Source organism: Nipponia nippon, unplaced genomic scaffold (genome assembly GCF_047370975.1).
Source record: "Nipponia nippon isolate SJK-2023a ecotype South Korea unplaced genomic scaffold, ASM4737097v1 scaffold_2, whole genome shotgun sequence".
NCBI classification, from domain to species: Eukaryota; Metazoa; Chordata; class Aves; order Pelecaniformes; family Threskiornithidae; genus Nipponia; species Nipponia nippon.
The window spans coordinates 29,237,936-29,264,869 of record NW_028262336.1 but is presented as its reverse complement, the minus strand read 5'-3'; the positions used below and the strand labels follow the sequence as shown (position 1 = coordinate 29,264,869).

General features: G+C 42.4%; 1 protein-coding gene across 2 annotated transcripts in view; it reads left to right on the top strand.

Moving 5' to 3' along the window:
• The first annotated feature begins 22,259 nt into the window (after positions 1-22,259).
• GRIK1 (glutamate ionotropic receptor kainate type subunit 1) overlaps positions 22,260-26,934 on the top strand; it is a 166,443-nt gene continuing 161,768 nt past the window's right edge. For both annotated transcript variants that reach the window (XM_087755928.1, XM_087755927.1), the window contains exon 1: positions 22,260-22,376. The gene's annotated coding sequence lies outside the window, so the exon portion shown is untranslated. The remainder of the gene's footprint in view (positions 22,377-26,934) is intronic.

Genomic DNA, 26,934 nt, shown 5'->3' with positions numbered 1-26,934 from the left:
AGAAGGCTACAGACTGTTACTTATCGTTTTAATTTGCAGTTTCTGTAATTTCAGATCAAACCTAACTAGACTATTTAATCAAGGGAAAACAAGAACATTACTCAAAAAGTAAAACAAATAATGGCAAAAGCAACATTGTTTCATAAGGGGCTTTAAATGCTTATTCCAATGTATGCTGATTGTGCCTGAGAGCAGCAAAATGTAAATTAAATTAGTACTCAAGCTTATCATTAGGAAACAAGCTTTTTTTTTTTAAAAAAAAGGAGAAAACCCCCTAAATTAAGCCTGATGTGGGTTAGGCCCACGCGTTACATAATCCACTAATCCACATCAAAACCTTTTTGGTAACATATGGGCCATAATAATTTCCGGTGCTCTTTACTTCTTAAGCATAACAAGCTTTTAACTGAGAGGGACTTACATTTGCATTTGTAGTTACTAAAGAGATTCAAACTGGAGTTTTCCCATAAGGATCATTAGAGCCCATTAAAAATTCTGAGATTCACGGTTAACGATATTAGTTAGCGAAGAGTGGTCTTAAGGCATCAGAAATAAGCAATCCAAATCACCGTCCCTGATGGAAACGCAATGGCAGAGGTACAGTTTGTGCACAGGATGTTTTGGGGGCCCTTGAAAAATCCATGCAGGCTGTCTGCGTTAACTTCTGCCTAAGAAGTGCAGTGGTGAGAGAAATGGTGTACTTCGGTCCTTTTGGTTTAGAATGAGAACGCATTACGCGAGAGTATTTTTGTAGCTTCTAATAACAAGTCTAGATTTATTTTCTTTAGAAGACAACCTTTGTATTACAAACAATACTTGATGATAGAGTATCCAATTAATTGCTAGCTTTATATGCATACAGCACATAATGAATTTGCATGAGTGTAGAAAAACAAAGCAATATTCATCCTTAATGTAATCCTCCTAATTATGGATGTATGTTTCAGTTTTCATCTGTTCTATTATTCAGAGCACCCATTCTCCTTCCATTCATTCTTTTGCATCTCTCAAACCTTCCTCCGTGGCCATGCTGCCCCTTAAAAATAGGTTCTCATTAAGACATAACTAATCTTGTAGGCCAGACGAATGAAGTAACCACTATGCCTCATGAATGCCCAGGATTTACTTTAAGTTGTGAGGTATTTGCAAGTACCGTTTGAACAAGTCACTTTTCTCTCAAGCTGTTCAGGGAAATATAGGGATGTCACTGAAACATATATCTCTGCAGGAAAGAGAGTCCATGGTTGCCTCTTTGTTCTATGTAGTGTAATACTGGTCTGAAAATACAGAATTGGAGCTTTAAACTTAAATGTTAAGCTCTGCACAGAAGGAGATGGTCTTTTTATTTGGCTGTAAAGGGCCATGCTCACCTACAGTGCTGCAGGAACCAGAATAATAGTAATGCTTTAAAAAAAGTAGATATAGGCCAAAAACTGGCATTAACTAAACTCTAATAGCTGCTGCATTGACTGCAATCCAAACAAAAAAGATGAAAACTAGTCAACCTAGTAAAGAAGGGGAGAGGACCTCCAAGTACAATGCTGATTTTTGCCCTTTATTGGTATTTAGCTCATTTAAAGGTAAGCTGAAGATTTAAAAGCCATTTTTTCAAATTGAAAATTATTCCTTTTTTTTTTTTCCCCCCAACAATATGTTCTAATCTTGTTCACTTTACTTGAGAACATGGTGAAAACTGTGTGGCAATGACTTTCCTGAATGGAAAGGCAATGTCAAACAGGATTGCTCTGTGTGCACGTGTGCCACAGAGAGGTGGTGGATCACCCTCTCTGCCCGCCTCCAGCAGAACGAGCAAGAAACTCCCAAACGACAGCTTTGGTCACATCCTCCCAGGACCTGCTGGGCTCCTTGAGCAGGAAGCTTCTCTTCCTCCTTTCCAAAGTATAAACCAACCCCAGCCTCAGCCGATTTATAATTCTGGCTAGAGGGTCTTCTTTATTTATCAGACAGGAGTTATGCACACAAAAAAAGCCTTATTTGCTTTATATTTCACCTCTAATTTGGAGTACCCAGTATCCCTCTTACCTTCCTTTGTCACCTTAGAACTCCCCTATAGGAACCATAGCACTGTCTAAATAAATATCAGCACAGTACAGTGAGGAAATTCAGAAAGAAAAAAAAGGTGATGTGCAGTCAGAAAGCACACCCACTTTAAAACTCCACTTAGTTCAGCCAGGTGTTGTCAGTAACATTTATTTCCTATGAATTCCCCCACGTTTCTCTCTTCCAAGTCAGCGCTCATTCTTGAGGAAAGCGAATCAAACATTAAAGACTCTTCTTGGAGTCATTTCTCAGAGCAGGCATCATCCTTCTCCAGTCAGAAAGTGTGAAGATTGATGCCCCGACTGAACTAGTTCCTGTGGAGTTGATGGATAGCATCTCCATGGTCCTTTCACTGATTCTGTCATTGACATAAGCCAATGCATATTTTATGCAAAAGATGAGGAGTTTGAGGGAGGGAGAAAAAAACTGCTTGGCCTGCAGAAACTGAAATCAATAGTGGTGAAACTCACTGTTTTAACATACAGGGCTTATAGTTCAGTAATTAAACTTTACAGTTTCACAGAATGAGCTCTATTCATTAGGAGCACGACCTTTCTTTCTAGGAGAAAGATTACTTAAATGCAACAATCCACAAAAACTTTGCTGACAGAAAATGTACCAGTGTCTACTCATGAAAGGCCAGGTAATTGGTATGAGGTTACTGAAGCTGTTATTTGGAAATTTTGGAAAGGCATTCTCTCTAGATTTTGCACAAAATTGAGAGAAATTTGTCTTACAGAGACAGATCTAACAGAGATGCTGCCTGCCTTATTGTGACTTTCTAGGCCACAGGTGCCACTGAGCAGTTGCATACTCTGTAAAAACCCTATTTTACTTTTCCTTCCACCTATGCTGGTCTCTGAGAGAAACTCTTGAGAGAACTAAACAGAAGGGAGGAAAGTTTTGCCACCACATGGCCAAGTGATGATCAGATGCTACAGAAATAAGACATCTGAATACAAATAGGATAAATAACCATATACAGTCTTAAGCACAAAAAGTCTTTTAGGGGGATAAAAGAAGCTTTATCTTTGCCCTGAAGTGGTTTATGAGAGCAGCCTTTAGACCTGTAAGCTACAAAACAGATAAACTGTCTAGGAAATACTTAATTCTGAAGAAAACTAATCAAAATCAAGCTCTCCAACAAACGTATTCTCCCAGGAGAAGGCAATCCCAAACAGCCAGTTACTCGCCATTTTGGAAGCAATTTATTGAGCACATGCTAAGTCTTCCTCTCATACACACGCTCTCAGCATATGGAGAAGCTAGATACAGTAAAACAAATATCATCTGTTCCCTGAATATACACAGCCAGGGAAGTAAGACTCCTAGGCTTGTGTAGCTTACCGTCCAGCCCAGGGTCATAGTCATGTATAAGGCTTTTGAGCCTGGAAGATTCGCAGGAAGATAAGGACAGGTCAAGAACAGTATTCTTATCTCAGTTACACAATAATTTGCAATCAGGACTTTGTTCAAGCAGATGCATTATCACTATTTGGGGAATACTGCTGCTCTCTGCAATATGTCTTAACAAATTAACGCTTGCCAACTGCTTTGAAGAGAGCTCTCCCATGAGGACTGCCTTGTTGTTTCTTACTGCTGACGTGCGACTTATGTCCAATCTCAGGAAAAAACGGGGAGGAGCACTGTCGGTATCTGCCACATTCCCCTTGTGACTCTACTTCTCAGTGCCACAGCCCTGTTTTTGCCATCCAGGGATGCTGCAGGGGAGAAGGTTGGATGGCACAGGTCCAGCTTGTGATAGCAGTGTACCGTGCTGGTCAGATGGTTAACCCTCTCTCTCTGCAATGTATGGTTCCAAACATACATTGCCAGCAGCTAGCAACATATTATCATGGCCTATATACCCTCTTCTCAAATTGCTTTGGAGTGAATGAGTGAAATAGCAGGCTGTAAGTGCCCATGGTACACGGGCAGTGACAGATACAGATAAGGGCCTTTTCTCTTTTACATGCTTAAGCCACTGCATATATTGGCTTGTGGTCTTGCCCTAAAAAATATATATCTATTAAACCAAATTGACTTCATTCACTATAGACTCCTGCATAATTAAAAGCCTGACTGGCCTATTAAGCAGAAGGTTTTAATTTCTTCCAGCTAGCTATTTAAAGATTATATATTGATATTATCTAGGTATATTTATGATATCTTCTTTGTTTGGAAGAGTGACTGCATTAGCAAACAGTTAACACAACTTAATCACACATCCCAAAATTATTTAGTTAGATGGTACACAGTCATGTATCCCAGCAGACATATCTAACTGAACACCATACAGACCTACAAGAAGTCAACAAAATCAGTTTCATTACAAGCTTGTTTGGATTTCAGTCAAAGTCAGAAGCCTAATACTGCACAGGGCACAACTGCCATTTTAATACATCAAAAGGACATAATTGAAATGAAAGCAAGTAATTATGACATGCAGATAAAATGTATTTTAGTGCATGCAAATCTACTGAAGTTCAATTTTAATGTATGTCATTGACTGAAACAAATTCTGGTAATATCTATCTGTAACACTACTCCCTTCTGCTCTTTCCTCCTGTCTACTACTCTTCCCTCCCCTCATACGCTTCAAACTGAGATAACTATGAGTAAAATACACCAAATCATTATGATAACATGGTTCAGCAGGAATAGGATATTTCATTGATTTTTCTGCTTGCACTGTAGGAACCACTGTGTTGAAGAATTCAGAGGAGCTGAAAACTGAAGGACATATAATGAGAATTTTGTGTACTTGAGTCACTTAGTGCATTTGCATCCTCATAATAAAATTAAATGACCCCTCTTACTCCACTTTTATTTCTCAGTACAGCATTTAACATTTTTCAGTCATTGTAAAAATGTTTGGTTTCTTTCTTAACGGTAAAGATGTTGAAGTTATAACAGTGATGCTACTAACAATTCACACTTTTTTCCAGAGAAATGTTGTTCATCACGTTATACCTGAAAAGCTTTAAATGTTTTTGAAATCTGTTTTAAGGGCAGACTTTGAAAAGGCAATTGCTGTAAATCATTTGAGAATAGAGGCATATGATATGACAATGAAGAGTGCTGAGGCCAGAGGTATTTGCCTCCCCAAATTAAAAAAGACTGTGTAGTGTTTAAGAAGTGTCATTGATGTAATGCCCACTAGTCAAGCACAAGAGAAAGAGTTAAATCACCGATGTGAATTTAGGAGATTTTTGGTTTGGATTTTGGCTTTGCTGTTGGGTTCCTTCTAAGTTGATGCTGGGCATATATACTTAATCCCTGTATGCTTTATATTCTGCTATATAAAACTAAAATAATAGTACTTTCTGCCATGATATGTCTTTCTTGTCCTGCTCTGTAAGCTCTTTTGGACAGGTACTGTCTCTTACTATATATCTGTGTGGTGCCTAAACATGGAGCTCTGAATGTGACTGATGCATCTTAGCAATAATAAAATAACACTTTCTATCAATGCTTCTCTGTACAGGGTGCTCCTGGCAATAAGATCTGAGGACTTAGTCAATTCATCCTAATTTACATCATTCTCTGAGGTATTAGCATAACATCTTGCAGTGGATGACTTTAAATGAACACATTCAGAGGTATTACAATGCATGTATATTATCTCAAACACTGACTCCCACAAGGACAGATGAACATCATGTATGCACACTGAAGAGGAACGTGTAAGTTTAATTTGCAACTCTGGCTCTTTCATGTAAAACAGAGCTTAAGGCTGACAAAGATCTGCTGGACCAAGAGTGCATGGCTGTGCCTTGTGCAGCTGTTGTTTCTTCTGAACGTCATTTTGATGATGGGCTGAAGTAAAATTAATGGCTTAACTTAAATTGGTGGGCATGCTTTGTGGCTGCTTGTTGACTAACTTTAAGTGCCTAATTACTAAGGTCATCTCCTAGGCTCCTTCTGTGCTGAGAAAGGGGCATCTCAGAGTACCTGAAACAGGCTCCTGCTTTGAGCTGCCCCCTGGAAGAACATGTTTCTGTCGACTGACTACAGAGGGAACCTACTTCCTAGTTTATACATTTTAAGGTCAATGCCACAAGTTATTCAGTATGAAAGCCACAACCCTGCCTCAAATCCATGGTTGGGTTTTTAGTTTTGTTCTGTATCAGTCCAAAAATTCACTCTCAGCCAAAAATCTTCACAATGGTAAATTAATTCTCATTTATCTGAGTTTGAAATACAGCAATATTTATTAAAAGACTCAAATACCAAGAGGCTTAATTAGGACAACTTTTATTTTTGCAATTAAAGTGCGGCATCAACCTTTCCGGTGTGCTACAGCCATTTTGTGCCAGGCACATGATGTTAAATGGCAGGTATTCCCTGCACAGACAGTGGTGGTGGCAGGAAAGTAGCACAAAGCACAGCTGGCATCCTGAGAAGCACATTGGTGACCCGAAGCCATCCCTGTCCTCTCTTTTGCCATGGCGTCCTCGGCCAAAGTCAGGGTTGACAGGTACCACTTATGAGACTTGAGTTCTTAAGTTACCATAAATATGTAGCTGCTACTGTGGCTGCTGCTCTCGCATTACTCTTGCTTTTTCAGTGGGACCATCCTGATACCATTCATCCTGTACATTACTGCGTTCAGCTGGGGTGGTTTTCTGCCTTTCAGCAAGGCTGTTTCTGTGAGTAGCATGCTCTGTGGCATGGGCACAACTGTTGACAACTGACACTCTTCATCCAATAGCTTTCCTTTATTTTGTATTTTTTAAGATTACTATTGGTTTCAGTAAACATCAATATAGATTCAGTTCCCTTTTGGAAGCATTGTTAGAAGGGCCTAACACTATTTGACCATAATTCATTATTATAAATGACCACATTAAAAATGGCCATGGTCTTCCAATAAAGAAAGTGCAGAATAAATTGTAGAATACAACATTTTACTGAGGTTAAATCGTAAATGGCAAAGTTTCTTCATTTCTTGCAATGCCAGCTGCCACTGACATCTAAGTACTCTAAAATAAATACTCTAACATAGTCTTTTGAACCTTTTTCCCCCGCAATGGGAATTCCACTTGGCTGACAAAGCATGAATTAAGTCTTACCTCTATTACTTCTATGGCATATAGCTGGTGACCACTTTTGAGAAAGAAAATATTTCCTTTGACATTTTAGATGAAAGTAATGCATTCTGTTTTGTTCTACGGGTATTTCGCATAAGGGCAAAGTCCTGTTATGTTAAAAAAGGCAGAGTTCAATGGTGGTTTACAAGTACCTTTTATATCTGTGAAGACAACTACTCTGTTGCAATAGCATCCAGATTCAAAGAGAACAGTTTTTCTGCCATAAGCAAGACAGTTTATTTTTGTGTCAGCAGAAAGCTTTGCTTTCCTTCATAGCTAGGGAATAAAATAGGCTTATTTATTTAAAAAAGTTACAAGTTATTTTCCTTGGCAGGTTATTCAGAGAAAAACACTAAGTATCCTGTAGTGTTTTCACTGGAAAAGGAAAGGGCAAGTTTTTGAAACAAGATAATGGAGTTACCACTCTAAACTTCCTTTAAGATGAGCTTCCCTTAAGAGTGAAGAATGGGGTTTACAAATGATTCAAAGGAGGAGCTTCTAACTCCAGTGCCAATAAAAGTAGCTCTCAGGATGCTATGTGTGAATATAACGGACTTGACATGAGCTAAACTAGAACTCCGGGCATGCTTAGCTTCCTTGCATTAAAAAGTCAGGCTGCAAATAATGTTTGACTAGTGATAAGGCCACGTCAAAAACAGTATCTGCCTTGGGGGCATATATGAAAACATTGTGTGGGTGATGCTTCAAAAAACTGATAGCAAAAAATATGAATTCTGGGCACACATTCTACTGCTCAGTTCTACAAAATTGCCACCAAACTGTGAAGCTGGGAGTAGATTAGGATATCAGAACAGTCAGAATTTAAGAAAGGAGATTAAACAGGAATGCTTTCTGTTAAGAAAATGACACACCCTTAGTGGCCAGACGTAAATACTCCTACCAACCAGCTCTAGAAAAGGCAGCATAATCACATATACTGCAACAGGACAGCTAAGAATAGCAATTGGGGTGGTCCCACAATACGATGGACAGGGAATGGCAGAGTCTATTAATACATTTGCTTGACCTTTGCATTCAGCCAGGCTGCCATATAAGTAGGCACTGATAGATAGCTATGTAACGTTGCAACAGTAAATGCCTAACAGTGTAATATTGAATGGGTTCTGTCGGTGAGCAATGAATGGTAGAACAGGGGAAACTGTTAAACTCAGAAAACTGGCTTATTAGTTAAGCAAACAGCACATACTTAATGCACTGGTTTCCCACATACTTCTGTGTCAGACACCATGTGCAGAGCAAGAAAGGCAGAAGAAGGGAGAACTTCATACTTTTCTCAAGGACTGTGGTTGTACAAGACTGATTGACCTGGGAAAGTGGGGACAGGATTTAAAATAGAGTAGCAGCAAATTTAATTCATCTTGTGGATGCAGTGTGCTTTGTCCTGTATATGTTATAGGAAAGAGCTTCCTGAACAGCCCTGACAAGAGCCCTGATCCTTAGATAGCTACAGGAGTCAGAGAAACCCGACAAACCTTCAGCCAGTGCAGGGACGTCTGATATGTGACAACTAAAATATACCAGACTACAGCAAAGATATCTGGTTTAACATTTTGTCTTTTCTCCTATCAGAGAGGAATGAGCACGCACATTTAAATCAGTGGCCCATATATGTAGACAAACATAGCACTTTTTCATATGAAAAAGAGATTCCAAGTGCCCAGGAATTTTGGAGGTCCATTTCTATTCTGCTACTGCTCACCTTAGAGTGGCCCAATATTTTATTTTGAAGTTCAACTTTCAAATACTTTTTTTTTCACTTAAAACTTAAATTATTCTTCCAGTTATCTGCAACTTGTTGGTGAAACAGTGGCCATTCATTTACTTAAGGTTTGGCCAAAGGTATTTCATCGTGAGGTCACAGACATTACAGGTCTGCATGCAGAATTAGTGCCTCCCCTCTCTTTCTCCAGAAAGGTAGCATGGGAAGATCATAGAATCATAGAATTATAGAATCATGGTATCGTAGAATTGTTTAGGTTGGAAAAGACCTTTAAGATTGTCAAGTCCAGCCATTAACCTAGCACTGCCAAGTCCACCACTAAACCATGTTCCTAAGCACCACATGTACATATCCTTTAAATACCTCCAGGGATGGAGACTCAACCCCTTCCCTGGGCAGCCTGTTCCAGTGCCTCACTACCCTTTCAGTGAAGAAGTTTTTCCTAATATCCAACCTAAACCTCCCCTGGCGCAGCTTGAGGCCATTTCCTCTCGTCCTATCGCTTGTTACTTGGGAGAAGAGACCGACCCCCACCTCGCTACAACCTCCTTTCAGGTAGTTGTAGAGAGCGATAAGGTCTCCCCTGAGCCTCCTTTTCTCCAGGCTAAATAACCCCAGTTCCCTCAGCTGCTCCTCATAAGACTTGTGCTCTAGACCCTTCACCAAGATAGATGAGACTAAGTTTTATTCTTAGCGCTGCAAAATTTGTGCTCTGAAACATGAATGAGCTCTTCACAGAAATATTTGTGAGGGTTGTTTGTTGGTTTATAACCTTGGGAAAATACATACTTTTTTCTCCTGGAAATGGCCAGACTGCTTCTTGCTAACTTTTCAAGAAAGTTAAGTTAAAAACGAGGCATGACATCTTTTGAAATTTAGTTAGGGAAGTCCTAAGAAATTACATTTAGAGTTTTGTCAGTATCGCTACTAGACCATCATTAGTGACAGAATAAATCTTCAGTGTTTTCTGGGTTCCTGTTAAAGTTATGGAAATCTGTTTGAAAAATGAAGGCTAAAATGTGCATAGGTACTATATAATAAATCATATATTTGAAAAGGGATATGCAAAGACAGGAATCTAAGCAATAATTTTTATCTTTTCCTTAATTTAGCATACAGAATCACCACACTACACTGAGTTTTATATATGTCACACCTCTGCCTGGAAAACTTTTAAACTATAATTATTACAATTAGAAAAGTTTAAAGGATACAAATGTTTTTCACTTATTTTGTGCATTCTACACTATTGCATACAGTGAATTGCTTTGTTATGTGTCTTAACTGATTGATTTTTTTTTTCTGATTCCTTGTCAACCAGTCTGTTTTTTCTTTTCATGTGTTTACAAGGGAGGGAGGCAAGCCTTATGCACCATTTCTCAGATTGTTCCACTGAGATCAGTTGTCTCCACCACCTACAACAAATGAAGAGATTCTGAGATTTGCTGTAAGTACACTGCATTTATTTGATGTAAAAAATTCAGGAGACTGGTGGTCCTTGGACCATAAATCTTCTTCTTTGTCACAGGCTTAATGAAGTGAAAGCCTGTTAATTTAGGTGGACCTCTGATATGCTTGGGCCATGGGTGAGATGAAAGATGTATCACCAATGTTTTTTCTGGAATAAGAGTTTTAAAAGGATGTTTTAAAGCTGTGTACAAGATTCTGACAGTCTACTCCCCCAAGGCGGAAAGAAGTTTTTCACAACCAGATTTTTTTCTAGAAAATGTCATAATTCTTCAAGCCCTCCTTGACCTGTTTCTATAGCTGCACTGTGGAACATGTAGCATATCTATGTGTAGCATATATATATGGACTATGTCAGAGAGTGGCCTTCACATGGGATTAAGTCATCCCAACTCCACTGAACTTGGTGCTGTGGCACTGAGAAGTCCCTGGGCCACAGATGGGACAAACTGGGATGGGGAGTGGGAGAAAGTACTGGCCAACATCTTCCTCTCTTATGCCTCTTCTTACTCTCCTCACTTGTGGACCTGCTGCTGGTCTTGCTGGAAACAGGATACAGGGCTCATGAACCTTTACTCCAACCCCTGGCAGCTGTTTCTGTAATCGTTTCCTCAGTGTGACTTCAAAAGCATGTTGAACTCTCCTGTGTTCACATTCAAACTCTCTGAATTTGTCTCAGAATACCTTTTGGGCAGAGAATTACTGTTCCTTGTGCTTCTCTGTAGTTAATAGCTAGAGGAATGGAGATTCCTAAAAGTCAAATTTTATACAGGACACTTCTTCTGTAAAGAGAGGAATAGCCATCATTCCAGCTTTGGTCTTTTAATATAAATGTTTTCCACAATGCTGGGGTTTTTTTCCCTGTCAAACCAAGAGCAATAGCCATTCAATATCAATTAATATTAATACTTAAGAAAATCATAGAGAATGAACCATTTATGAGATGTGAGCAAAGATTTTGAGCTCAACAAACAAGCAAGTGCATATGTAGGTCGATTCTTGTCTGACTCACACTTTTCCTGATGAATGAAGAAACTGAACATTTTTTTACTTTATTTTGCTGTTGCAGAGAGGAAATTTTAAAAATATCTAGAAGATTTTGTAGCACAAAGCCTTTGCCCCATTATTAATCTGGCTTCAGATGGCTTCTTACTTGGGATCTGACTTCTGAACATAAGAAAAGGACTTTTTTACTGTAAGGGTCATCAAATACTGGCATAGGTTGCCCAGAGGAGTCTCTGCCCTGGGAGATACTCAAAGCCAGACTGGACATGGCCATATCTTAATATGGATAATCAGGGAGACTTGCAAGTTTATCCTCTTACGGGTACAGAATAATTAAGCTTTCTCTGGTGTTTTTTTTCAATATTTTGTTTGTAGTGACGAAATATCTTTCCATTCTTCTTTCTACTTTGGTAAAAAACATAAAGGCAGAAGTAACTAAAAAAATTTCTATTTATCATGGTTAGAAAATTAGCATATTCCCAGCAGTGTATAGATTGCATAAGTAGGAAAGAATCAGGAATTAGTGCTGCGAAGGAAGACTTAAGCAATCCAAAGCAGTAAAAATAACTGTGCTGAATAATTTCTCAGCTTATGAAAGCATTTTATTCATTCCTAAAAGACACTGCACTAAGTGTCATAGTCATAGCTATAGAAGTGACCCTGTATCAACTGGATTGTTTCAATTAACCTGTACTTCCAGCTAATTAAGAACCACAAGTCAAAAGAGATCTAGGAAGGCTGGCAGTGGATTTCTCAATTACAACATCATTGTTTCAGATATGATCCCGACCCTGGCTTTGATTTACATAGCAAGCTATCAGTGTCATGGCTAGAGAGAAAAAAGATACGCTTACAGCCAATTTGAGTCTTGTTATATATAGTGCTTTCTCCAAGGGGGCATTTTAGCAACTGGTGATGCCAGCCCCAATTTTTCAATGCAACACAGAAAAATGAGAGATTTTGGCTGAGATGTATTATCCTCTGCTGTTTCCTACAGAAAAGGCAGAAAAGTGTTTCTAGTTGGTCAAATAATAGGATAGTCATCAGCTAGTTGCAGAGAGCATTCATGCAGCAACACAACAGAGTGGACAGAATGTGAATTAGTCAGGAGTCAGGACAAACCCAAAACCCAGGCGGGAGTGGATAATATGGAGAATGTGACTGTTTTCAACTCACAACATAAAGCTAATCCCAAGGTCTTCAGCATCATTAGCTATATGAGAGGCAAAAAGCAAAACATGCAAGAAATTGGCTTACAGATGCAATAGAGCAGCTTAAGTTTAATTTGAACACTGCAGAGGAGAGTCACTTTAAAAATATATACAAGTTGCTTACAGAAATGCGGTTTGTATAGGCTTTGGGTTATTAAAACAACAGTAAAAGAATATCATATTAAGGCAAAAGCTTTAGAATAACACAATTTGTTTGTACATAGGAACTTCAGTTGACTCTGACAGAACATTTCTCCTTAACTTGATTGCATTTAATACTGGAATTGTTTTCATGTATAATTCCTTTTGTAATTATAGGAAGTATATTAGATGAGAAGCTCACTTCAAACATCAGCATATTAAAGAACTTGATCCAAATCCCAAAGTCCATGGAATGGGCAGGCCCCCAAGGAGCTGAACACAGCTGGAAATGAAATGTTCCGTCTCAATCCCAGCAAGACCAAAATGATGTTAGCTGCAAGGGGAGGACCAGCTAGGAAGAAGCTCCAGACACTGTGTGTTCAACTTGTCATTAGAGTTAGGGTAAATATCTGCACTGCACAATTTACCAACATTTAGACACGTGGCATGAACAGGAGCTGATGCACCTCATTATCAGACGTGAACAAAAGGTACTGGACATCTTGCACTGCCCCAGCGGTTATGCACTAGTAAGAAATACAGTAAATTAGCCTGAGCAGAGCACTGTGTTAGTAATGCTAGACTGCAGAGTGACACAGAGGTGTCTTTACATGGCATGACCTTGGTGACAGAGGAGCCACAGTGGCTTGTTATCCTGCTTTTCCTATTCATCTTGCCTGGAGATATGTCTTCCCCATTGGGGTCTGCACCTCCATCACCCTCCGGGGCAGATCTGTGTAACGCCATGGGTCGAGATGTGGAAGCTGTGTGCAGGGCTGGCTCGTATGGACCAAAGGCAGTCCAAGGTGGCTGGATGATGTTGATCTTGTACTTCTCTGCATATATAAAAGTATGCGTACACAAGTACATACTGATGACCCTTGTCTGAACACGGAGGAGTCCAAAAAAAGAGTTTCTCTAAGTCCACCCAAGACTCAGTGATGTTGCAGCACTGCTGTCTGTCTATAAGCACTCGTCTCAATGTTGAGATCTCGCTTTGCTGAAAACCCAGCAATGGGCATGGGTTATTTATCAGTACTAATAAAGCTGTCAAGAGCTGTAGCACTGGGAGAGGCCCAGGTGGATCCTTACATTTCACAAGTAGCGCTGTGGGAAGTACAAATGGGATTGCTAATGAAAGCTTCCTTTTCATCCCCCAAGGAATCAAATCCTGCCCCTTCCCTTCTGCCACATGCCAGTCTCTCTGCACCTAATTCAGGCAGTATTTAATCCTCAGGTTGCAGCCACAAGAGCATGCTGTTTCTGAGATATATGAACTCCAAATAATTTTTGTCTGCTTCTTAGTGCCTCCCCTCCAGCCCCACTTACCTGTCTTTTTTCTTCATCTTTCCTTCTAGGACTCCCATTTCTCCCCTCCATCCTTCATACTTAATGGGTTTCCTTCTACTTCTTTCCTTTCCTTCACACTTGTATCCTAATTTACTCCTCTAGTATTTGTGCAAACTCTTCATAAAAATTAAACATCATCAACATCAAGGCAAAAATGGAAGGCACAAGCTGCTTTTGCATGTTCTCCTTGACTGTGCGGGTCAAGTATGGTGCCTGCTTTGCTGCTCATCTGTCTACTTTTTCTAACATAAGTTTTTCACAGAGGGGAGAAGATCTCCCTGTGGCTGGTGACTGAAGAGGGGAAGAAGCACAAGCGATCCCACATTCAACCAATTCCTCTCACATGTAGAGAGAGGAGATGAAAGTCTGCTAATAGATGATCGTGGTGTTCCCAGCAGGGCTGGTATGGCACAGCGATGCATACTGCTTCATTTCCAGCACTGCCCGCATGTATGCCTGCGACAATGGAACCCCTGTCTGGGCTGGAAGTGCTGTGCGTTGCCCTAAAAGAAACAATAAATATAAATAAATAAGACCCAGTAACTCAGATGATTAAAAATACTCACATATAATATATACATATGTTATGTTATGTATGTATGCAAGTATGTAATATACAGATATTAAAATCTTCTAAGTAGCTTTTAAAATTATGTGCTGACGTGTATATATATTTAAACCTGCTTCTCTATACACATAGTCAAAATCTCATATATTGTTTTTTACCACAGATAGCATGTCATATTTTATTATCTGTGGATATGTAAAATAGATCATGCAAATGCCAAGTGAAAGACAAAACATTCACTGAGCAAACACAGTTTCTGTGATCCTTAGAATGCAGAGCTTTAAAAATAAAAACTACTGCTCTCTGTGAATTTAATTTTGCCAGGTGCTACATAAATGATGATGCAAGCTATCAAAATATAAATGATACATGTTTAAAATTAAACATTCATTGTTATGGGCAAACTTATAGTCTTTCTTAAGCAGTGGAGGATTTTTTCCAAAATCCTGATTCATGTCTCTGGATGAGTGGAAAAAGGCCTACAAATGCCAGAACTGCTCTTGGCACTCCTTGCTACTAGTCCAGCTGCCCTGGGAGCGGGGGCATTTTGGTCTGGGATGAACTGAGCTGCACAACACAAAGGATGAGTTGCAGAAAGGAGTAGGGCACTTCCGAGGGACCTCCAAAGTTTACACTAACCCCTGGGATCTGCTGAAGCAGGGAAGTAGCTACCACCCCAGAGCTGCTCCAGCTGGTAATAAGAGGTGAACTATCTGCTGGAGTCCTTGAGAGGGCAAGCAGAAGCTCTCCCATCTCTTCTTGCATTGCTGACTGCATCAGAGCAGGAAAAAATATATTTCTGGAGAATCAAGGGAACCAATTCCCCTGCTCTTGTCAATCCAAGAAGAAAAGGGCAGAAAATAGCAGGTTCATGATATCCTTTCTCCCTCAGGTCCCACTTGATTTCATCAGTGCTGGGGTACTACAATAATAAAGTGAAATACTCTCTTTTTGACATTTAAGTCACTCTTTTGAAATAATTGTGGAAGGAGAAAAATGAGTTAGGACACATTTAAATAATACTGGGTAGAGATCTGGAACAGTCATTAATTTACCCCACCAGCTTACTCATAATTAATATTAACTCAATGGCAGAGAAGAGAAATATACACTGGGGAAACAGTGCAGTTTAATAAAAAATAGTATTAATTCTTCTCCCCTCTGCATTATCTGCTAAAAGGTTTTTGTTTTTTTTTCTGTAAAAAGGAAATGTGACAAGAGCTTCTCAAGGCAGAAGCATTGCTCTTGGTCAAATGTTGGAAGCTCACATTGACTCCACTCATTTTAGTGGAACTTTCTAGATTTCTATTAATGCGACTAAGCAGAAATTGATAAAAGTCTCTTCTTCAGTGGAAGATGTGCCAGGATGTTCTATGTATATACAGTAGAACTTTTCAAAAAGTCTCTGGTGTACCATATATAGGAGAAAAAATGTAATAGGTGTTTGGCTGAGAAAGGTTTTCAGTGGGTTGCATTTGAGTTGCAGGTTATTTATGTCTTTTAGCTAAATAGCATGGTGGATAAAAGTATCTACTGCTCAGGAAAAGGCAGTTTTGCAGATTAATGTTAGACCGGTTCAATGGAGTGGATCAATGTTAGTTTGTTAAGAGATTCACTGTAGCATTTTTAGTGAAAAGAGTTTGGAAAGGGGAGAACTGCATTTATGGGTTTGGGAACATAAATAAAGAGAGCACTTGAACCAAAAAGAGCTTTTTAAAATGTGATGTTTAAACTTGCTGTAATCATGGTGCTGTTTTCATTGGGGAAATAATTTATGTTTACTTTCCTATGTATTATGATGTTTCAGTAAAAATACTTGTGTGTTAACATTTTAAAGTTTAAAAATTAATTTAACCTCCTTACTTGCGTGAAATTCAGTGGCGTTTTGGTAACATGCTGTTGAAGAGAGAGAGAAAAGATCATAAAAATAATCTTTGACTTCAACTGAAGCAAAATTGAGGGCATGTCAGGGGAATATGGAATAATTCCACTCAAACAGCTCTCTCCTGTCCCCTGCCAACACCAGCATGCTCCAACACTCACATCCACCAGCTCTGCTCTACAGACCAGATTTCTTGTCTCGTCATGTCGCCTTCCACAGATCTCTGTAGCAGCTCTCCCAGGGTAGCTGTTCTTCACGGGCAACAGCACCCTCAGAGGCATAAAGGTTATTTGTGTTCCTGCTGGCTGCAGGGATGCTTGGGGCTTGCTCCTTGTGTGTTCCCAATCAGTGAAGTGGAGGACAAATTTCCTTCCTCTCCTCTCCTCTCCTCTCCTCTCCTCTCCTCTCCTCTCCTCTCCTCTCCTCTCCTCTCCTCTCCTCTCCTCTCCTCTCCTCTCCTCTCCTCTCCTCTCCTCTCCTCTCCTCTCCTCTCCTCTCCTCTCCTCTCCTCTCCTCTCCTCTCCTCTCCTCTCCTCTCCTCTCCTCTCCTCTCCTCTCCTCTCCTCTCCTCTCCTCTCCTCTCCTCTCCTCTCCTCTCCTCTCCTCTCCTCTCCTCTCCTCTCCTCTCCTCTCCTCTCCTCTCCTCTCCTCTCCTCTCCTCTCCTCTCCTCTCCTCCTCTCCTCTCCTCTCCTCTCCTCTCCTCTCCTCTCCTCTCCTCTCCTCTCCTCTCCTCTCCTCTCCTCTCCTCTCCTCTCCTCTCCTCTCTTCTCCTCTCCTCAGGATTTCCTCCTCAAGCAGAGTGACGTGATGTCAGGACCAGAGGCAAGACATGTGGAGACCCAGAAATTAATTTTGCAGAGGGGTAAATGGGGCAAGTTAACAGCAAGGAGATGAGTGAGTAACAGCAGAAAGCGTCGAAGTGGTCAGTGGGCAGATAGCTGACAGGAATGGAGGGTGGGAGATACTTGGGCATTTGGTTGGTCTGAGAGGGAGAGAGTGGTCGAGAGGGGGGATCTGAGCTACTGCACAGTCTTTAAAACGTTCATCAGATGAACAGAGCCTGTCTCTGGCAGTGGCAGAATTTTTCGGGCACATGGGTTCACTGTGATGATGGTGGCTCGATGCTGGGTGAGACAAGGTCTCTGTGGAGGGGCAGCACTAACCCAGGACTGACGGTCGGGCACAGGAGAAGGTGTGAGGAGGCAGGATGCACAGGGGAAGTCTGAATGCTGATGGAGCAGCCAAACCCAAGCCTGCAACCAAAGGAGCCACAATGGATGCCAGGGCTCAGGAGATGAAGAACTCAACAAATAATTTGGATTTTCAGTTCCTGTCTCCTTTGGAGTGATATTTATTTTGCAGATGATCTTGAAAGAAAATGTTTGAGCAAGTGGAAAGAGAAAAGGACAAGAAATGGATGTTTTTGTCCCTTCCTTTACTCTTCAGTTTCATATAGTTTTTTTCTAAGGTACATTTGGAGTAAGATTTTTTTGAAGATCCTGACTATTTGTTGGAAGAGCAGGATGTTGATTCGGTATGGTTATTTTTAGATGATGCTATTAATTATCAGGTGTTGCATATAGGTTATGAAAGACGTGGGGAAATCTGTTTTATTATGTTTCCGTTTGAAGCTTTTACTACTGCGATATTCTACAATCTATTGCTGAATCTTGTACTGCATGATGGTAGAAGGCTATTGGGAGACAAATGTGGAAAACACAGCCTTCCCAAATGAATGCTAACTGTAGCCTGTCATTTCAACTCAGTAAGAAAGTAGCTTAGACTGGATGAGGTCTCATTAAAGTCCCGAGGACAACATAACGCAGGTAAAATTTCTCAGAATTCAACTGAGAAATTGAGAAAATTTCCAGATTTCCTAGAAACTTCCAGATTTTCCTATGTGTTTCCATAGACTTGACCTTCTGATATTTTGACCACATCCAAACCCCAAACCAGAATTCAGAAATAGATGCAAAATGTGAGGGAGGTGGTTTACAACCCCAGACTCAGTCATGAGGCCCTGATATCAGACAAGGTTTTAGCTATTAGCCTAATAGTATTACTTAAACGGCAAATTGCATAATAATTACACATTATATCTAACTGGAATTTGATGTTGTGAAACAAGAATAAAGACCCCAAATTCCTGTGTAAAGGACTCTGTGTTACTATTTGTAATATTAATGTGCCCTGTGATAAGAACACACTTTGGTTACACACACTGCCTTTCATTCTCAAGGTATTTCAACACATCTTACTAATAAGTTCATCTAAATATTGGCAATGCAATGAATGAGTAAGCAAACGTGGCAGCCAGTATGAGCTGAACAACAGCTCACATGTTAAGGCTCTGGGCATTCAAACCTGCTTAACTGGGAGAAAAAAGATTGGCAAGACACCTGGGTTTTTTTCCTACCCTTTCTGAACAAAGTCCAAAAGGAGATTAAAGATTCGAGAATATCGATAACTGGAGACCAGCAAGATGAACTGTATTGAGACTTCTCATTTTAAAATATCAGCCAGAGATAAGACAACACTGCTTGTAAAGCGTGCCATGATTTTGTGGGACAGAGCTTACTGGGTGATTTACTATCTTGCAAGCAACAAAAGAGCTGTATGGATTAGAGCTTACTGTAAAATTAGAAACCTGGAAGACACTTCCAGGGAAATTTCAGTCAATTTAAAACTTTTTTTGTCCTTTTGTGTTTCAAAATGGTCCCTATCTAATTCTAAAACATTTTTTTGAGAACTGTTTTGAGAAGAGGAAATGTTTTAAATCTCCAAGTGGGCTGTTTAAATACCCTCTCCTTCTCCCCGAGTTTTCCTGTAGAAGAATTGTGAAAACGCAACCTTCCACTTCATGTCTGCTTCGACCAGTACAGGACACAGGGATCATATACACAAGTAAAACCAGAAAAACTGGGCAAAAAAGATCTTCCACAATAGCAAATGGACTATTTTTCATTTTAAAGTTTGGCCAGTCTTCGCAGCATTAGAGCCAATTTGAATTTTTCCATAACTGTTGGTAGTTTTTTAAAAGCCATTGCTCTTCATGTACGAAGCTGTGGAACACAAGCTAGGTAGCACTTAGCTACATCCTGAAGCACAAGCTAGTACCTGTTTCAGGTTTCCTATGAGCCACTCCTGCCACAAGGGGTTAGCAGAGTTTGAGCTGTTCAGGCTTCTACTACTGGTAGCAAGTGTCCGCAGACCTCTGCCACTCTCTCACAGTCATTACTAAGGTCTTATTTTTCCCATTCTGTCCAGTCCATGTTCTTAAGAGCTTCAAAAGAAGCAGAAGACTAAAATCAGCGGTATTTTCAAAAGCCTATAGTTTTGGTCAACTTCTTATCTCACTGAAATGAATGCTGAGGTGTCTTTGATTTTTGCAGGAACCCATTTACACTGAGGACAAGTGGTTCTGAAAATATCAGCAGGTGTATTTTCCTGACAAAATATTTTCCTTTTTTTCCTTCAAAATAGTACCATTTCTCAGTCAAGTGGAACTAATATGACTTCCCTCTGGAAGCTGGTATTTGCTGTTATATCACTGTTATTTGCCATGCCGGTGTGCCACGTACAGTGGGTGAATGTGTACCCGAAGGGTAGCTGTTATTAGCCATTGCTCGGCGGCCGAGATTTTCCCAGATTAGGAGGTGCACGCCTTCTCTCATGTATAGCAATTTGAAAGGCAATGACAGATTATAAAATTGCACCAAAGTTACTGAGCCATTCAGTCCAGTCCAGGGTGGCTTGACGGATTCCTTTTCTGCCTCCTACGCAAGAGCGTACGCTGTAGTTACTAATCACACCAGTGATTTAATGTAATTGCCACCTTTAGCCAGTGTGACATGTGTGAGACAGGCGAGGGTGCAGGCTGAACCTGTCTCACCCTATGTTAGGGCACGTCCCGCAGGAGCAAGAGATGGGGGCGGCTGGTCACGCAGAGCTGTGCAAGTGGGTGCGGGGCCGGAGCAGCGATGCCGACATCCGCAGCTGACACATGGACCTGCGGAGTGGTGGTGGCCCCGGAGGAGGCACGGGCCAAGCTACGCACCGGCACTGTGGCAGGGCAGCAGGAGACGAGGCATGAAAGCTACCGGGAAATGTAGCTGTTTCACCCTGGGAACTGGCAGGGAGCTTGTGCCTGCCGGTGGATTTAGCTCTGTTCCTAAGGAAAGGATGTCTCTTAGGTAAACAAATGAAAAATAAACACCATGGGCAAAAATTCTCCAAGATGCATGTAAAACGTGCCATAAGAAATGTAAAGTGGGGCATTAACTAGTATCCCGGCTGGGAATCTCGGTAGTGAGAACTCCTGAATAGCCTAAATGGCTCTGTAAACAGTAGAGGCAGGCTTTTCAGGAAACATTGGAGACTGACTGGGAGATATAATGTAGACGCTTGCATTTCCATTGCACTTCAACATGTGCTGTGACTGCTCCGAGGCGTTAATTTCTGGAACAATAGTTAGACAGACTGTAGAGGAATACAAAATAAACAAATTTAAATTATTTCAATTTTGGATCTCAGCTATGCAGTTTTAGTTCTGTTGCTAGGTGGGAGTCATTCTCCTATTATGTTTTTTCCTTTTTTCAGATCAGCTCAGGACCCATATGTTTACTTTATAGTGAAGCATTTTGAGTTTCATTGAACCTTTAAAACTGAGATCTTAAAAATAATTTGAGAACGTCAAGTCACGGGGGAAAAGCTATCCATTGGCCAAGTCAAGGACAGAGAGTGTCATGGTCCCTGCGCCCAACTGTTCAAAACTGGCCTTGAGTTTTCATCACTTGAACTTTGTGAACTCCTGATGCCAGATGAGCAGCCCTGCGGTCCCTTCACTGAGGCTCCTGCCACGTCTGGGGAGATGCACTGTGGGGACGTCTCCTGTCCATCACTTGAATGCGGAGGTCCAGGGTAGCAAAAGCACTGCAGAAAGTGCTGCTTTCCCTCCACCTTGTCCCCACGGGTGTCCCTCAGCCTCCAGATATTTTGCGTCATCGCCTTATCCCATGCCCGTCCGCCCCAGAAGGGAGCTGTGCACACACAGGGACCTCCTGCCCCAGCTTCATCTCTCCTCTGTATTTCAACCCCATGTACAACTGGGAGGAAAAAAAGCAGGAATTGTGGGGCTGGCAGGCCCGGGGGGGAAAGCTTCCCCCAGGCCAAGGGGAGGACTCCAGCCTTGCGGGGAGAGACCCGCGGGGGACGGAAAAGCACACAGCACAACGCGGGGCAAGTGGGCTGGAGGGACCAGGGGCAGGGAGCATCTCTGTCCCTGCCCCTGCCCTGCCCTGCCCTGCCCTTGTCCCTGTGTCTGTCCCTGCCCAACGCGGGCCGTGCCGGGGCGCAGCACAGTTTTGTGTGCGCGTGTGTGTCCCCCGTGTGCGTGGTGCCCCGCCACGCCGCCCGTCCCGCTCAGCCCCCGGAGCCGCCTCGCCCCGCCCGGGGCCGCCCAGCGGGAGGAGCCGCCCCCTCCCGTCCCCTCCCTCCCCTCCCGGCGGCGGCGGCGGTGGCGGCGCGGGGGGCGAGGGCAGCGGGGCGGCGGGAGCCGCGGGCGGCGGCGCAGCGCAGCGCGGCAGCGGCGGGAGCGCGGGCGGGCGCGGAGCCCCCGCGCCATGGGCGGGCGGCGCGCAGCGGCGGCGCGCAGCCGGCCCCGCCGGGGGTAGCCGCCCGCGCCCCGCACCCGCGGAGCCCGGCATGAACTGAGGCGGGCGCGGAGGATGGCGAGCGCCCTCGGCCCGCGGTGGCCCCGGCGCCCGGCCCCGGGCGGCGGCGGCGGGGGGCTCCTCTTCGTGCTGCTCTGCGCCTCGGCCGGCCTGCCCCGGAGCGGCCAGCAAGTGCTGCGGATCGGTGAGTGCCGCCCGCGGGCCCTGCGCGTCCCGCTCCGCGGGCACCGCCGGCGGCGTGGGGGGCTTCTCGCTCCTGGGCTCTTCCCCTTCCTCCTGCCCAGGGCGCTGCTGTGCGGGGGCTTGCTTCTGCCGGGGCAGCGGGACCCGCGTACCTCCCGCGGGGCGCGGGGTGCGGCGCAGCCCGCGGGGAGCCGCCGCGCCGGGGCTGGGGCTGGGGCTACGGGCGACGCCGTCTGGGCTGCTGCCAGCCCGTGGCTTTCCTCGGCGGGGCGTTTGCCCGGGGAGCGGGGCGCAGCCCGCCCCGTTTGCCTCGCTGCCGGGCTCTGCGGGGCTCCGCGGGTGCCGCTCCCGAAAGTTTGCCCCGGTGCGCGGCGGCGGGAGGCGGGGAAGTTGGGCGCGGGGATCCTGGCGGAGCGGGGCCGGGGCCGGGGCCGGGGCCGGGGCCGGGGCGAGCATCCCGGGAGCCGCTCGGGGCCGGCGGCAGGCAAGGAGCGTGTCACCGCTGGAGCGCTCCGCGGCAGCGGGTGTGAAGTGCGTCCGCAGCCAGTACAGACCGCTCTCCCCGCCACGCCGGGCGCCGCAGGGATGGGTCAGCGACCTTAAAATGCGTGCCGAAAAGTGCCGAGGTGTCCTGGGCCGGAGCGAGGAGCGAGGAGCCTGGGAAGGGTAGCCTCTTAGGATGGGGGACGTGTTCGCCCTCCTTTGCCCTCGGCCCCTAACCCTGGGGTGCGGGGAGCTCCGCGAGTGCTGTACATACGCGTGGCCCCAGAAAAGAGGAATTTATTTTTAAGTAGAAAACTCCGCACCATGGAAACGGGGCTGAGTTCACAGGAAGCCGCTCTCCCTACAGTGGGATTCTTGTGTCAGTCAAGTGAGACAGTGAATACAAAGTATCAAAAGAGTTAGGGGTTAGGAAAAACTGTGGAAAAGATGTAGGCAGGATCTGCCGCACTTCTGTCTCTCTGCCTATCCCTGTTTTGCTTGACAAACACTGAACATGATGCAAAAAAAAGAGAAAAGAGGCTGTTTATGGCACCGGGGGAGATGCATTCCTAAAGGCATGTTCTGTGCGAAGTAAAAGATTGATGCCTTTTGACCTGGCAAGCGTTAACCCCACTCAGCTTTCCTCACATGAGTGCTCCTTTAAACATCAAGTGGAAGGCTCCTCATGTGCTTAGAGAGCAAGGGACCCGATGACTGAAACATTTAAATAAATTAAGGGACACAGTCCCTCAAAGTGCTGAGCAAAGGCAAGGGGGGTGTGTGTGGAAAGAAAAGCTGAAGGCGCTCTGCACCTTGCAGCTGAAAATCTGTAATGAGTATGCAACTGCCCATATTCAGTGTATGCTCACTTCTTTTTTCTCATGGGATGCAGGTGAAGTTTGCTGTTTCTCTGCTTGCCACTACAGTGTAACCGTGCCCCGTTTGGAGCCGAGGGGAATTTCTGTGCACATGCACAGAGCACATCAAACATAAAGCTTTTCACAGACCGGTAGATTCAGGGCCAATGAAACTTGTGGAAGAAACTAAAACATGTTCAAATAACGCAGCCACATGCTACAGCAGGATGCTTTGGAAATACGCAAGCATCATCACTGCTACTAGGCAGCCTTAACTTGCTTAGCTTTAATGGGAACAGCCTCTGAAGGAAAAAGGAGCATGCCAGAGTTTAAAGGGAAACATATTTGCTTGAATGTAGTCTAAATGCTTAGCTCTGTGCAGGATGAAACCTTAGCTTCACAGCTGGCATCAGCATTGCAGGGACCCAGGCAGAGATTTTGGGTGTGCACTCCTCCCTCTGTCAGCCTCCTCGTTGGAAAACTTGCTTTGCTGCTTCTGTGTGGTCTAGTGAGGCTCCCAGGCATTGCCCGCGTTGCTTTTCCCTAAAATTGCTCTGCGTGGTTTGTAGACTCTCTGCTGCAAGATCTGTGTGTATCTCTGGTTCGGATTCACTCCTTCAGCGTGTGCAACGATGGTACCCTAACACTGGTTAGACTCTGTTACTTCCACCACAATATAAACAATGATAAGTGCGACTAACTGCTCCGCTTTCAATCACAGCAACTAAATACATATCCAAAGAGATGCTGCCGGAGAATAAATGCTCCTTGTGTGTTACATGGTTGTGAATGCATAAAATATTAAAGGTATTCTTATTACTATAGCTATCCTGCCTATAAAGTAATGATGTTATAAAATATTAATCCTTCACATCCGTTAACAGCAGCAAGTTTCTCCATGGAGTCTGTCACTCTTAGAGGTGACAAACAGAAGTAATGGCAATAACTCCTCCAACACTCTTTGTGATAACATAATAAAATCATCCCAACGCGTTTCTGACAGTGAAGAAAATGCTATTAAGCCATCAGATTTTCTTATTCATGTTTTAGTTAATTAAGGAAAGCACTGCTATAGAATGGTGCAGCAGTTTGCACCTGGATTAATACACTGGTAGTTTAATTGCGTTTTCCACTGTTAGGGAGCTTTTGGATTTTTTTTTTTTTAATTTTTCTGGCTTATAATACAAATGAATGGAGTCTCTTGTTGGTATTTAATCAATTGAGAAAGGACATGTGAGCAATAGAAATTCTAGCTATTTCTCAGCATCTAGCTACTGACTGCTTTTCTAGCCCTCTAAACAAGAAAATGAGGGATGGCAATATGACCAGTAAAAATAACTTGTTAGGATAAAAATAATGGATTTTGAGATAAGATATAGTTTTCAATCTCAGGTAATGCAGTACTTAAATTTTAGTGTCTTACTGAGTATTTCTTTCAGGTTCATGTTAAAAAGCTTTTCCCTTTATATATGAACTAATAGAGCTGTCCAAGGAAATACCATCTTTATCTACAAATAACCCACTAGGCTATATTATATAAAGGTATATTTAAAGTTCATGACCGTAATATTTTTGATTTAATACCAAGGAATTTCTAGTTTTTACACTGAGTCAACCTAACCTTCTTCTCTATCCTACTTGTACCACTTGTATAAAATAAATGAACGCAAATAACAGAAGGAAGAATATAAATTAAGACAAGCAGGCACTAAGTCGCAGAAACAGCTTCCAAAGCACTGAAATCTCAGCAGCAACAAAATTTATTTGTTAATACTGGATGCAGAGCTTTCTCATTTCTTACTGTACATCCTTAAGGCCATTACAACTTCTAACTAGGTTATAAGATTATACTTCAGCGATATTGCATGGAAATTTATAAATGGTAGTCATTCAAGCTACACTCTGGATTAGAACTAACCAATAGTTGAGAAACTACACAAGTTATTAACATATCACTGGAGTTAATTAAAAAGAGAATGTGGCAGTTTTCAACAAATACCTGAAGGAAGTTATACTTGGATGAATCTTGGAATTAATCTCTAAAATTAACAACTCCTGAAAATGAGCAAATGAGTAATTTTTAGGTTTCATAGAAATTGCTTTAGGTGCTGAAATAGATACCCTTCAGTTCGTACCAGAAGTAATTTTCAGTAATTTGTGTGTTTCTGTAGTTAAATGGAATATTTAAGTACGGGTTCGTACTCTTCACTGATTTATGCCTTACTTAAGCAAAATTCCCAATGGTTTAGTGAATTGTGTTTTCAAAGATGCAGGATTAGCACCATAATATTTCTCTCCAATTGAGAAATATAGATGTAAAAGAGACATGCATAAGTCAACCTAAACTGCAAAATATTATTTTTTAATAAGGTGAAATTTTCAATATGGATTTCAAAGTATATGTCTATGTTTCCCCAAGCAGGGCTAGAGCTGTGAGGTTTTTTCCTGTGTGATATTACCATTCCCACACTGTGAGAATGAAGAAGACAAAAACCTAATTAATTTCACTGCAAATTCGCTACTTTTTGTCAACTCTTTTTGAGGTTTTGTTTGTGAAGGGAATGATATTGATACACATTTGAACTTCTGGCAAAAACTGTATTTGTAAAGTCTCTACCATATTTGAACATCATTAAAAATGTTAATTTTCAAAAGCATTTCTTACTAGGTGTTTACAAGTTATTCTATTCCATAATATTGTGAGAAGTAGGACTGCATTTTCTGTCATTAGATGATGAGACATTAACTACATTTGGTTCACCAGATCCTGAATGCTCAGTGGTTTATCATTTCACTGTAATACAATTTACTTAAATTTCCTCATTCTACAATTAACAGAAAATTATTTTGCTACAAATATTTCTAAAGGATTGCTACCGAGACACCCAAACATCAGTTTTTATGCATCTCCCTCCTCATTGTATTTAACAGTACTGTACAAGTGTGAGAGTGCAATGTTTGGCTAACATGCTTTAAATGGTTAATCAAGTTGAAAATACCCTATAAAAAGCAGATGAAAAATTTATTTCCAGCACCTTAGCAGGGCACTCAGAAGGTCAGTGGAGCCAAGTGGCCTCAATGTATGTAGTGAGCTTAGGGAAAACACTTGACTGCATAATGACTTGCATGGTTTCACCCTAAATTATTAAAATCAAAACCTCATTGGTGATTTCTTTGTGACCTGCCATTTAGGCTCAGTGATGCAGAGGGGTGGATTAC